The following is a 9,990-nucleotide window of genomic DNA, read 5'->3' as shown; positions in this document are numbered from 1 at the left end:
CTTCTAACTAGGCCATTAAAAATTGTATGTAATACTTTCAGCCAACCCTTATTTATCATTTGATGTGCAATTGTTTTGCAGGTTTTTCCTTGCAAAATCATATCTTCTTTCAGTAGCTACTACACTGTGTTAGAATGTTAGATGGCTATGTTTTGCTAATCAATACTACAATGTAGTCTAGAAATTAAAAGGGCTAATGGTTAAAGAAAGCATGTTATCCAGTTTCTAGCAACTTCAAAAGCATGCAAAATGGTGGCACATCCAAGATTCTGACTCATTTTCAAAGTAACACAGAGCTATATTTTGAACTAAAAAGTAAATTGGTGAAGCAGGGCAAGATCACTGCATAAGGAGATATGGAATTCAATTAGTCCTCTAGAACAACGAGGAAATAGGCAGGAATTGTTTGGGTGACATCCACGACCAGACATGCATTGTATACCAGTCTGTATTGGATGGAAAAGCTGAGGTCAGAGCAGAGAACTCTAAGTAAAGCCCCAAATTGTGGTGGCTGGTGCCCCTTTCCCTCTGACATGGCAGGCTCTGTTGGATACACTTTCCTGTGGGAAAAAGAAGCAGTCTCTATTAGTAGCAAGGAAGGTAGCTTAACCAAGTTCCAATTGCAGTTTTAATTAGCAAATTTGGACTGCTGAATATAAGTTCTGAGCAAAGGTAAACATAGAGCAAGCAAGAAAGGAATGCTGAGGTCTCTCCTGGCAGTGAGGAGGTGGGGCTGATGGGGAAAAGTTTTAAAAAAGGAGGCTTTTGAGTCAGCCAATTTCAGAATACTGAAAAAGGGCTGTGCTCCAAGAAAAGGGGCACACAGAGCTGCGTATGAATCTGGCTCTTGATTTGCCAACCTTGGGAACTATGACTGGCTCTGAAAAAGGATTTCTTTTTGGCTCTGAAAAGGGATTCCTTTTTTTTTTTTTTTTTTTTTTTTTAACTATTCTAAGTAGCTCATTAGAGAAAGTCTCAGTCATTTTGAGTTGTCATCATTACTCAAGCAATGGCAGAGTTAAGATAGGTCTGAGAGACAAAGTAAAAGGGCAAGTGAACAAGATTATTCCATAAAGGGCAGATCTTTTCCAAGAAAAGGGGTGTGAAGGAAGGCCATCATTCGGAGAATTCAGACCCCAGGGGCTAGGAAACAGAAACAGCTTGATCTTACCTTCTACCTTAGCCTCTGTCTCAACCATGCCCCTGGCAAAGATAAGGTCTGGAAGAGTTAAAGGTGCAGTACCACTTCACAGCAGTGGGGAACTGTGGGCTGACAAGTGCCACCTGCTGGGCAGGATAGGAGAAACACAGAGTCTAGAGGAGTCACAGGAAAGTCTGACAACCTGCTAAGTCTCATCCTCAGGGATACTTGATATAGATTATATCCTTCTCCTGAGACTGGGCCTATCTGGTCTGGGGAAATCTGATTGGGTTCAGTCATACCTGGGGAGACACTCCTAAAAAGAAAAGGTTCCATATAGGCAGGGCAAGAACCAGAAAAATAAGAGCAGAAAAATCCTGATCAGTTAAACAGAAACTATACTAGAGGTCTAGAATAAGTTGAACTGCATGTCAAAGAACAGATACAGAACAAAACCAACCAGCAAATAAAACATAGATAAAAGAGTGAAAATGACTTCCAGAATAAACTAATCAAGGAAACCAGATGCCTAGATACCAGCAAAAAATTACAAGTCATACTAGGAAATATAGAGAAATGACCCTGTCAAGGGAACAAGCTAACACTTCAGACGAGAGACAGGAGTTGAAAACACATTAAAGATATTCAAACGAACATGCTAAATCAAATCAAAAGTCAAATCAATGAGCTAAGAGAAGATACAGCAGAGGAGATGAAGGACATAAAGAAGACATTGAGTAACCAGAAAGAAAAAGTCAAAAGCTTGAAAAAAACAAATGGCAGAACTTATGGGAATGAAAGGCACAATTGAAGGGATGATAAATACAACGAAGACTTACAACAGCAGATTTGAAGAGGGAGAAGAAAGGATTAATGCAATAAAGCACAGAATATCTGAAATCCTACATACCAAAGAACAGATAATGTAAAGAATGGAAAAATATGAGTAGGGTCTCAGGGAACTGAACGACACCATGAAGCACATGAACATATATATGTCATGGGTGTCCCATCAGGAGAAAAGAAGGGAAACAGGACAAAAAGAATAATGGAGGAAATAATCACTGAAAATTTCCCATCCCTTATGAAAGACATAAAATTACAGATCCAAGAAGCACAAAATACCCCATGCAGAATAGATCTGAATAGACCTACTCCAAAACACTTACTGATTAGATTGTCAAATGTCAAAGACAAAGAGAGAATTCTGAAAGCAGCAAAAGAAAAGTGACAAATCACATCCAAGAGGAGCCTGATAATACTAAACATGGATCTCTCAGCAGAAACCATGGAGGCAAGAAGTCAGTGAGATGATATATTTAAGATACTGAAAGAGAAAAACTGCCAACCAAGAATTCGATATCTGGCAAAACTATCCTTCAAAACTGAAGGAGAGTTTAAAGTATTTTCAGAGAAATATACAGTGTGAAAATCTGTGAACAAGAGACCTACTCTACATGAACTACTAAAGGGAACACTATAGGCAGATAGTAAAAAACAGAAGAGAGAGGTTTGGAGAAGTTGTAGAAATGAAGACTGTCAGTAAGGGTACAGAATAAAGTTATAACCCATGCAACAACGTGGATGAAATTTGGGGGCTTTACGTTGAGTGAAATTAACCAGAAGCAAAAGAACAAATACTATATGGTCTCACTATTATGAGCTAACATTAATGAGGAAACTCTGAGAAAAAAGTTGAGGACACAGGTTATTAGGAGATAGAAAGTGGGTAGAGATTGGGTATTTGATGCTGAAGGAGTATAGAACATTCAACGGGACTGATTATAAAGATCCAGAAATGGATAGCACAATATTATCTTACGGTATCACAATACTGTAAGTGCTCTGAACAAAATATGAGTATGATTGAAAAAGGAAGACTAGTGCATTATGACACCAGAAGGAAAGATAGGACATAAAGAATGGTACTGTATAACTTAGCAAAATTTCGAGTGGACAACGATGATGATTAAATGTACAAATATAAGAAAGTTTTTACATAAAGGAGAACAAATTAATGTCAACATTGCAAGGTGTTGAAAATGGAATAGTATATAAACAATATAATGTTTATATATACAACCAATACAAATTAGGGTCTATAATTAACAGTATTACTGTAATATGCTTCATTAAATTCAATATACCCAATGCTAAAAGCCAGTAAGAGGGAGATATAAGGGAGGGGAATAGGATTCTTGGTGGTGGTGTGGTTTCTCCTCTTTTATTTTATATTTTACCCTTCATTTTTTCCCTCTTTTTCTTTCTTTGTGAAAGGAATGGAAATATCCTCATATAGACTGTGCTAGTGGATGCATAACTATGTGGTCATACCAGGAACCAATGATTGTTTACTTTGGATGGATTTATGATATATGACAAAAACTGTTTAAAAAATAAACAGGGGCTCAGCAGGCAAGAATGCTCGCCTGCCATACCAGAGGACCCGGGTTCGATTCCCGGTGCCTGCCCATGTAAAAAAATAAAATAAAAAATATATAAATAAAAATAAACAGAAAGATACAAATGCTGGAAAAAATGTGGAAAGAGATATGTACCTATTCACTGTTGGTAGGGGAGTAGAATGGTTCAACAGGAGACTAAGTATAATCTCCTGCATATGATCCTGCAACCCCAATAGTAGGTCTATACATAGATGAACTGAAAGTAAAGACATGAATGGACATTTTCACACTGGTGTTTATGGTGGCCAGATTCACAATTTGTAATGGATGGAGGCAGCCTAAGGGTACATCATTGATGAACAGAAGGGTGAAATATGGCATATAAGTATAATGGAATAATGACCAGCTGCAAGAAGAAATGAAGTTGTGAGGCATGCAACTAGGTGAATGAACCTTGAAGACAGTATGTTGAATGAAATAAGATAGAAACGGAAAGTTAAATATTATAACATCTCACTAACATTAACATTAATGTGCAAACTCTGAGAATTGAATTTGAGAGTATAGGTTATCTGGGGAAGGCTTATTGTAAAGGTTACAGATTGCACACTCTTACAGCAGTCACATCTATTCCTGAGTTGTAATGGTTACTTCTAAATTCTGAAATGCTTATCTCTTTGGGTCTAAACTGGTTGCCTCCTGGAACTCTATCTATATGACACCCGAGACTCAGAGCTAGAGTTCTGTAGCTATGAAAGTCAGCATTACCCAATACAACAACTGTTAAAGAAGGTAAAAAAAAAAAAGGGGGGGGAGGATCAGACTTCTAACAGATAAATGAATGAAGGTGAGCTAGATAGGACTAAGGTAAATCAGACTAAAGGGTAATGGATGATATTTACTATGTTTTAAAACTTCAACGCTATATGAGACCAAAGGAAGAGATGTCTATCTGATGCAACATTTATATTTTCTGTAGCATACAATCTAATTTAACCTGTATGGCCAGTTTATTTGAACACTATAATTACATGGAACCTTGGATAGGGAGTGAGGTTTTTTCAGTTTGTTTGTTTTGGCAAGTTAGTGTAATCACACATCACAGAGTAATGTGTGCAGAAAATAAATAAATTATTGCAAAGTCCCCTTGACAGACTGGGAGAAAAAGTAGAAACATTAAACTTCCCCACCTGGGGAATTCCCATCTTGGGGTTTGACCTTATTAAAATTATTCCTGCAAAGGAGAAGCTAAGCCTCCTTATAATTATGCCAAAGTGTAACCCACAGAGGACTCTTTTGTTGCTCAGATGTGGCCTCTTTCTGAAAGCCAACTCAGGAGGTGAGTGCACTGCCCACCCTTCTCTATGGGACATGTTTCCCAGGTATGAGCCTGGCCCTGGCATTGTGGGTTTGGGAAAACCTTCTTGACCAAAAGAGGGAAGAGAAATGAAACAAAATAAAATTTCAGTGGCTGAGAGATTTCAAATAGCATCGAGAGGTCATTCTAGAGATTATTCTTATGCATTTTATAGATATTCCTCTTTAGGTTCTAGTTTAATAGAATAACTAAAGGGAAATATCTGAAACTGTTGAACTGTAACCCAGTATACTTGACTCTTGATGATGAGTGTATAACTATATAGCTTTTATGGTGTGACCATATGATTGTGAAAACCTTGTGAATGACACTCCCATTAACCATTATATGGACAGATGAGTAATAAAATAAAGACAAAATGAATAAATAATAGGTGGGGAATAAATGGTATGGGATATTTTAGGTGTATTTTTTTTTTTTATTTTTTGAGTAATAAAGATGTCCAAAAATTTATTGTAGTGGTGAATGTACAACTACATGATGATACTGGGAGCCACTGATTATACACTCTGGTGATTATAGGGTATGTGATTATATCTCAATGTAATTGGATAAAAATTAATTAATTAATGAATTGGCAATTTGAAGTAAGTAATCTATGGAATATAGATCTTTTTCAGACCTGAAGTAAGGATCATGGTGCAATGCCCTACTCTGATGACTCAGAAGAACCAGCAGAGAGAAATGCACAGCATTTAATCTCCTCAAGTTTGCTTGCCAGCATTGTGCTCCTGCATTGAGAAAAGTAAACTTATTAACCAACTGAATACCACAGAGAATAGTCCATGCTTTAGTTATGCTGCTTTAGATATGATACATTAGCACCATCCAGACAGACATGATTTAGATAAAGCCTGTAGCCTCAGAAAATGGTACCTGGAAATAGGGAGTATCCTAGGGATTTATAAAATGGATCGTAAAGGAATTGGAGGTGTAACATAGAAAATGAATGTTGGTCCTTTTTCCAGTTAGAATACATAAACTCCTGTATTAGCTTGATTTCCTGCTGGGCTTGGGTTCTATTTATATGGTGGTATGTCAAAGAATATATATAGAATGACCATTATATATGGTGCACTGTAGTAGGTAATGAGAAGTCTAAATATAGTGTCCTGAATTGAAAGACTGTGCAATATAAATGGAAATGTGGAATACAGAAACAAATACAAAATGAGAAATCATGTCCAAAGTTGCAGCTCAATGCAAAAAATATCTAAGTAAAAAAGATGTAAAAGTGAGGAGAGGATAATTAGAAAAGTCTGATATTGAAGTATATTTGCAAGTCAGGAAACAAAAACAATTGGTATTAAAAGAAGAGGATTAAATTTCACGTAAATTAATTTTCAGCAGGTGCCTAAATATGCCAGGTATTGAGCAAGTCACTAATAATTAACAAAATGCAGCCTATTTTACCCCTATAATAATAGATATACAGGAAAGGGAGGATGCTTGTCATAGTAAGGGCATAGCAGACATTTTTGCTTGCATGATAAATCAGCATTGGGTATAAGAAGAAATAAGGTGGGTAAGATAGGAGGCTTGAACTCGACATTTTAAACACTCTTGTGATAATAGATTAGGAGATGAAATTGACTCGCCTGGAAATACATTTGAAAGTTGTATCATTAGAATGACACTATATTGGCAGTGGCATAGCAGCTTCCAAAGGTTAAGGCCTCATCAAGGTCTGGTTAACACTGGGACTGTCACACTGGCCATATGGCAATGCAAATCAGGCTTTAAGGTAGCCAGGGAAACACAGGTCCCTAATGGTATATTCTACTCTAGTACTTCTTGCCTAGTGCACTTCTCTTCATGAAACAGGGCTGCTGGCACCGGTTCTGTGGAACACAAACTAATGCCAAGTGTCCAAAATTATAAACAAAACATTTCTTCTCCACATGACCACTATAAAGCACTTGGATTGTTGGTGTGATATCAAGTTATGCAATTCAGCAGTGGGGAAGAAGATTCTAAATGTACACTTTACAATCCAATGAAACAAGGCTTTTCACAGATGGCTAAGCACCACAGGGGTGTAAATTGTCATAAAGCTAAGCTAACTCCTTCCTCATATGTAGGAGGGATCCACTTCAGTTCTGTCCCTCAGCCTCTCTCCTCTGTCAATGCAGGATAACAGAACCAAGATTTAGGTCATGAGCAAATTAGGTGTGACAGCATCACAGAGCCATGGCTGAGCTCCCAGAAACAGGACAAGTTCCCAGCACTGAAAAAGCAGCTTTGAAAGAGACCATGCCATCCATGCCCTGGGGGAACCATAGCAGCCCGGAGCAGTAGCCCTGACACCAGGGGTCTACCTGACCTGTTTCTTTGGGATATTGTAACAAAAGTGCACACTTAAAAAGATAAGATAATAATAATAAGGCAAACATCATCGTGCCAAAACATCATTGCCCTAAAACAACAGACTAATTTATTTTGTGAGGAGTCTAAATGGCGTTTAGTACTAAGTGGATCAAGATCATTAAAGTATAGTTCACAAACAAAATTATACGTTGGTGCCTTCCAACATTTTATTTAACTCATTAGTGAAAGAACCAGCAGGTAGATTAAGCTGCTAGTTTAAAAAGCACCTGATGATAGTGGTTTATTCCGTTGCGAAGGGGGTACCTCACTAAGATTGCTAAATTAATTATAAGGCTGGATAACTTTTACAAGTCATAGAATCAAATCACCTTATTAATTAAATTCCAACCTCACAAGATGTATTGGCTGGGGACTGTTGGCCAAAGTGACCATCACAACAAATCTCATGTGAGGCTCAAGCAGAGTTCATAGAACATGCCTGAGTTTGATAAAACACATATCTTGTAATCATCTTTCAGTCTTTTTGTAAACTTAGGCTATTTGGTTCAGAAAGAAAATCTCCTTTACTGTATTTGTTTTCTTCTTTCAACCACATATGCAGACGTAGCCTCTGGTTCAGTTAAATTTACCAACTAGACTCTAAGAATAGTGAGGAAATCTAATCCATCTCCTTCATTTCACTTCCCTGAAAGTTTATGGAAAGAGAAGATGTGCACATTACCCAAGTCACTCAGCTTTTCAAAGCAGAAATGGAATCAGAACCCAGGTTACTGACCTCCCTTTAGGACTCTTCACGACACAGCGTGCTTTTGCTTTTGCTTACCCATATAAAACTTGTAAAACATTTTATGTATTTTGTGAGCAACTGTGGGCTTAAGAAAAAAACTGCACAATGGAGTTTTCGCTATGTAGTTCACATGTTTGTTTTATTTCTGTACTTCTGAGGTTTCATCTTAAGTAAGTCTTTAAAGCTGAAATGTAAGGGTGAAGTAGATAAAGTTCCCATTCTAATTGCTACTATAAATACCTAGTAATTAGGTTGATTTCTATTCAGGATACAGTTTCTGAATTCTAATAATTCTATATCCAAAGCATTGTATAGATAAAAAACAAAGGCTAAAAGAAATAAGCCATAGAACTCTTAGCGTAACTCAAGAAATTTAATTCTGGGGAGAAAAATTAAGAACCAATGGCTATGTCAGTGAGTCATTTGTTACCACATTCAGGCTTCAAGCCTTGCTTTTAAGGGAGAAAAATAAACACCCTCATTTTTCAATCTCAAATTTCAAAGTTCAACTGTAGCTAATCCTACACTTTTATATATGTTTGCAAATTAAAAATATTAAATGAATTATTTTCCCAAAGTTTTATCATGCAGTACCACTTCAAAGCCTTATGTGAAATTGGTTCCAAACCAAGCATGTGATTGCACTTATGGAGAACAAAAGTTCATACATATTGAAAAAGTAGTAGTGAGGGCTCTAGCCAATAAATAACAGAGCATTTCCCAAGCTTAAAAACAAAAAATAACATCATAGAATCATTTCTAAACTCTCATCAGGTTTTGCTTTGTTATTGGGGGGTAGGGTAGGGGATAGGTTTACTTAAAGTAAACTTATTTTTATTTCATCTATTGAATTAATGAGCCATTCAAATATAAATGGTTACTAAAGCCTGCTTCTATAATACTAATAATGCAATGAAGGGAAGTAAACTATTATACAGTTCTGAAGTCAGGAAAGATAGTTGGGAAGAGTGAATAAGTATTCAAAATGTAAACCTAAATTTCACCTCCCACATCTAAATTGTTAATCATTTTTTGTGTGATATTTTAAATTCCCCCCTCCATTTTCTTTCTAACAGTTAGTAAAAGATATGAGAAGTGAATGGAAGTCATTAACTTTCCTATTAATGATACAGTGTAGAAGTTCACCTAATTATTGGGTTTAGTTCACTTGTACTATTTTAAATAACCAACCTGACTATTAAGAGTTCATAAATACAAAACCCTGTATTATACTATTAACAATAAATGTTAAAAATTATGCACAGGCATCATCATCATCCTAATCATCACTAGAAAACAAAATGAAATACTTAAAAAATATCTCCCTGAAACTTCAACAGTTTTCCACTTTTTAGAATTTCTGTTCTTTACAGGAATTTCATACAAGTTATTGTTCATGGGTAAGCCAGTCAAATAGCCCTTCTAAGGTAGTGAAGACTTTCATTTTCGTTGTATTTATACTAGTGAGAAATAATGGTAGTTGTTCAATTGTACTGACTCTTCATATTCTAGGGGTTTTATTTAAAAAAAAATATTTTGTACATAGGCTTGAGTTCAAAGAATGGGCACCTTCATTTTAGAATGAGAGGCATTAAGCTGTACCAGGCAGTCGGGGTAGTAAATGATTTCCCCTTCTGTAGCAGTTTTTGGAATCATGCTTCATTGCACAGCTTGTCACTCATCTAACAAAATCCCAAGGGTCAAATCTTCTTGGACTATATTCCCTTATATTATAGTTTTAAAATCTCTTGATGATGCCATCATCACATATTCATTCCACAAATATTTATTGAGAAAACACTAAATGCCAACACTGTGAATGAGAAAGAGGAATGCCCAGCTCTCACTGAGTTAATATTGTAGATGGAGAGAGAGAGATAATAAATAAGGAAATATTACACAAGGCAGGGATGAGGGCTCAGAAGAAAACCCAAGCTGGTAAATTGATAAG

General features: G+C 36.4%; 1 long non-coding RNA gene across 1 annotated transcript in view; it reads right to left on the bottom strand.

The window, feature by feature from the left end:
* Positions 1-362: 362 nt before the first annotated feature.
* Positions 363-9,990, bottom strand: part of LOC143689474 (uncharacterized) — a 46,898-nt gene continuing 37,270 nt past the window's right edge. The window contains exons 3-4 of the long non-coding RNA XR_013178800.1: positions 5,547-5,655; positions 363-560 (exon numbers count right to left, since the gene is read on the bottom strand). This is a non-coding gene — a long non-coding RNA (uncharacterized LOC143689474). The remainder of the gene's footprint in view (positions 561-5,546; positions 5,656-9,990) is intronic.

This window comes from Tamandua tetradactyla, chromosome 7, assembly GCF_023851605.1.
Source record: "Tamandua tetradactyla isolate mTamTet1 chromosome 7, mTamTet1.pri, whole genome shotgun sequence".
Taxonomy (NCBI): domain Eukaryota; kingdom Metazoa; phylum Chordata; class Mammalia; order Pilosa; family Myrmecophagidae; genus Tamandua; species Tamandua tetradactyla.
The sequence above is the reverse complement of the archived record's forward strand: the minus strand, read 5'-3'. Positions and strand labels throughout refer to the sequence as shown.